Raw genomic sequence first — 4,394 nt, forward strand, 5'->3', positions numbered from 1 at the left:
TCTACATGCGTATTCTACGTGGCTTGGATCTCCATCGTTTTGTTGAAAAAAGAGGCAATAAATCCCAAGAATCTACGAGTTGAGGTCATTTTATGTTTCGCTCCATAATGCTAAAGATAGGCAAAATAGGCCGATTAAACCTCGGAGTAGACAGTCTTCCCCCACCTGAAATGACTTGAAAGTCGGAACATATCTAAACTCTAAATCAATTAATAAAAAAGGTCTTCGTGGACAAAGACTAGAAAAAGTAAATGATAAGAGAACAAAATGGAATGACCGAAGAACAGATATTAAATTTTTTCAGTTTAAAGACATGATTATAAAACATCAATTATTTAAAAAAAAATACTTATCTTCGTTTTTTTCACCAAAATTACATTTGCATTGTTTACGAAAGACAGGTTATTCATTCTATATATCCTTTTTGGTATTAACAGTTTTCGAATGAAAAGGATTAGAATAAATATCCGAGTATGGATATGGTTTATTTTTAAAGGTTCCTCTTTTCGAACTTAAGAGAAAACGTTGTTTAAAACGACTAAATGCTACCGAAGTTAGAAATTTTATCTTTCATCATGATTGGCATTTTAAACGTCACTTTTGGGTTGGTTTTGCGCCTGCATTTATACGACCACGATTCGATTGGGTCCCATTTTTTGGGTCGACGATTTAAAATGTTTTATTAATCAATCGTTAAAATTTGGATAAAAGATATTATTAAAAAAAACGTTTGGTATATTATTGAGTGCGTGAGAACTGTTTTAAAAGTTGTGATTGAATTAGTTTGGTATGACTTCGACTTGCTATTTATGAGCAAACGTATAACACGAAACACGTAAATGGACACCGACAAATGGTGGGCTGTGTATTTATTTCACTATTGGGCTTAGTTTCCAGTATTAAAACGCATTGTAGTTCAAATTAAAAGCTGCAATCCATTTAAATATCACTACGAGGAACTGTTTCTATCATGATCTACACTGTAAATCTAGCTTTAAATATAAACGATGTCGCATGTATCTGTTATATAGTAAAGATTTGACACGAACCATTTTGAAAAGAATGGAAAATTCATGATTCAAAATTTTTGGGCAAATGTAATTTTGGTGAAAAAAACGAAGATAAGTATTTTTTTTAAATAATTGATGTTTTATAATCATGTCTTTAAACTGAAAAAATGTAATATCTGTTACTTCGGTCATTCCATTTTGTTCTCTTATCATTTACTTTTTCTAGTCTTTGTCCACGAAGACATTTTTTATTAATATCTGTTCCTTCAGTCTTCATTTTAATTAAGATTGTTAAGAAACTGTGGCATTTTTAAAATCTGCACTAAGCACAAACATAAATATAGGGGAGCTTAAGCATAAGAGACCTAATATTGCTAGTTAGTGACTAATGCTTTCAGGTACCAGTTAATCAGTTATCACCAATGAGATTAATTTATCACTGAAAACATCAAATTTTCATACTAAAATTATTTTGGCCTTTCCTTATCCCCTGGCTTTGAGTATTAAAATATTTAAAATAACTCTGAGGATTATCTAGAATCATTTCTACTGATATTTCAAATTCAGAAGAATCAGAGTCATCGTTTTGAGTCTTTCAGATGATGGCTTGGACTTATGTTACTGGTTTTCGGTTTTCGTTGTAGCAGTCTAACTGAGACAAAGTTTCTGCCTGCCAGCATAGCCCACTCGATCCGCGCTCATGGACGCAAGCTGCTCGCGCTATAGAGAGCTTTCAGTTGGAGAAGGAGATGAGCCTCGTGACATCATTTACGCTGCCATATTGGTGGGTTTAAAGCAGGAATGAAGCTGAGACCACCCAATATGGCTACCAGAACAGCGGTAAGACTTGGGAGGGTGTGACGTACTACAATTCCATCTGAAAGCTCTCTATTTAATAATAATTGACCAGGTCACGTCGTCTGCTAAACTTAGGGATTGGACAATTATACTTTTTGAGTTAATGTCTGGACTCTGGTTACCCTTGAATTTTCTTAGTGGTCCCGTGGTTTAATTTTTAAACTGGTCATTTGCCCTGTGCCACCGCCTTATTTCCCCCACTGGACAAGGAAGCATTTCTCATAAAGGATAATGGCCATCATTGTTGTGTAAGAGACAGCCTGGCAGCCCCGTATTTGTTTACCCTGCCCATAGCCCACTCGATCACGCGTAACACGACGCAAGATGCAGAGGGCAGAGCAGCGTCCGTGAGCATGGATCGAATGGGCTATGCCCTGCCTGGCCAAGTCAGCTGACTTAGGTGAAATATTCATTACTTCTATGCGACTTAATTCTAGACATTCTTGAACGAATCATCTTGTGAACATTTTATAAGACAGGCTTCTGCCGCTGGGTTTTTTTCTGAGCCAAATTTGCTTTTTAAATTTAAAAAAATTAATTTCAACCTTTTTTTCCTCTCTTCAGAAATTTAATAATGATAGTGTGTTACATATTTATCCAAAATTTATATTAATTAATTAACACACTGTACATCGCCTTAATTTGTAATTTCGCGCTTGGAAGAGCCTGAATTAAAAATATTGATTTGGAGACAGGGATTAATGATAGTGTGATTGAATTGAATCTATCATTTATTTTACCAGCAAAAAACGTATCTTCGTAGCGGTAACCGTTGGCTGCTGGCACCAGTCTAGAAACCAGGGAATGAACCCTTCTGCGTAGTTTGAATTAATCTACTTTAAACATCAAAAATGTATCTAATTTAAACAAAAAGGTTTATTCTAAATAGCGGTTATAAATAGTAATTAAAAACGCAACTGTTACCTAATAAAAATGATTCCAAGAGCCGGGATAAAAAACATTGGTTGGTTTGTTGACAGGGTTTAGTGATCGTGTGATTTAATTATTCAATTATATTACCATTAATTTAAACCAATAAAATGATCTACATAGTGGTTATCGGTGGCACCAAATATAATCTGCACAGTTATCGTTGGAAAAATGGCCATTGTTTACTGTTTTGAGGTTATGTTAGAATTAATAAGCACTAAATAATTAAAATTTAAATTGTTAACCTATAAGAATTATTGGAAAAGCGTCATTTAAAAATATTGTATGATTTGGTGACAGGGTTTAGTGATAGTGTGATTGAATCTATCATTTATTTTACCAGTAAAAAACGTATCTTCGTAGCGGAGCGGTAACTGTTGGCTGGTGGCAACAGTCGAGAAAGCAGGGAACGAACCCTTGTGCGTCTTTTGCATTAATCTACTTTAAACAACAAAAATTGATTTAATTTAAACAAATTACCTAATTAGCGGCTATCGTTGGCCGATGGCACCAGGTGAAACACCTTAAAACCTACGCTACACGGCCAATTGGTCTCTAGTCTCTACATACAATCAGCTGTATTTAAATTTTGACCGAGGCTTAGTGAAATCAGTGAATTTAAAAATTATCGGCTAAATCCTAAATTTAAATTATTTTGTATTAAATTATAATAAGGTTTAAATTACGAAATTAAAAGAAAATGAGGACGAATTAACCCCTTCTTTTATGTGAAAAGTTAAAAAATTCGCCTTAAGCTCGACATAGCCACACGCGTTGTCTAAACAAAAATCTTCGCTCAGTCGCTCTATTAGCGGTAAAACAGCGTAAGTCCAACAGTACGTTTCTCTATGATTTTAGCTAGGATTAAACCACGTAAGTCCAACAGAATAAAAGGTCGTAAGTTTAAGTATGTGCTTAAAAGTACAAAAAATAATACTTAATATTAATTGTTTTCAATAAAACTTCGAAAGGCACCAGAACAATGTTCAACCTTTCATTTAAAACCATTTTCAGACCTATCGAATAAATAGTCTTCAAAAAATGGTCGAGACCATTTGGCTATCACAGCAAACATTTCCCATGTTATTCCTATGGGAAAATTTCCCTTTTTTTGCCAAAATGTCTTAATTTTTTTATGGAAATGAAAACCACCCTTAGCAACTTTATTTTCTATGAAAAAAACTAATATAGGGATCTCTTTGAAATTTTAACCACATATTAAGGGTCCGAATTTTAGTTCAGTGGAATTTTTTCAAAACAATTAATACAATACAAAAAAACTACATCCAAACAAAAACCCTCCTTATACATTAAGAGCAGTATGAAGTCTTATCTAAGAGAGCGACCGCTCTCTCAGAATAATAATTCTGGGAAAGTTTCGTTTTGTAACTGCAAAGGGACACCGAGAAAAACGTCTCAGAAATCTGGCCTAATTCCAGCTCTTTTAGACCAAATGCCTGTAGAAATGTTTAACACGCACGGCACCAATGTATTGCGGATGAAGCGAAATCAAGGGGCTGCCCAAAGAACATATATATAGCTATATAGGCTGGGTTGTATAGTCTTTGTTTTCCCACGGTTAATAGTAGGTAAAAA

The 4,394-nt window shown here is 34.3% G+C and overlaps 2 long non-coding RNA genes across 2 annotated transcripts; one reads left to right on the top strand and one right to left on the bottom strand.

Annotated features, from left to right (window-relative positions):
• The first annotated feature begins 1,538 nt into the window (after positions 1–1,538).
• On the top strand, positions 1,539–2,563 carry LOC149621033 (uncharacterized). The gene is made up of 2 exons (XR_016375459.1): positions 1,539–1,850; positions 1,921–2,563. It is a non-coding gene; the product is annotated as an uncharacterized LOC149621033 (long non-coding RNA).
• LOC149621034 (uncharacterized) lies at positions 2,459–3,333 on the bottom strand. The gene is made up of 3 exons (XR_016375455.1): positions 2,889–3,333; positions 2,609–2,725; positions 2,459–2,534 (listed from the first exon to the last, which is right to left on the bottom strand). It is a non-coding gene; the product is annotated as an uncharacterized LOC149621034 (long non-coding RNA).
• Positions 3,334–4,394: the final 1,061 nt, after the last annotated feature.

This window comes from Phalangium opilio, unplaced genomic scaffold (assembly GCF_054372755.1).
Source record: "Phalangium opilio isolate 3A_F unplaced genomic scaffold, DU_Popi_V2 ptg000209l_1, whole genome shotgun sequence".
Lineage (NCBI taxonomy): Eukaryota > Metazoa > Arthropoda > Arachnida > Opiliones > Phalangiidae > Phalangium > Phalangium opilio.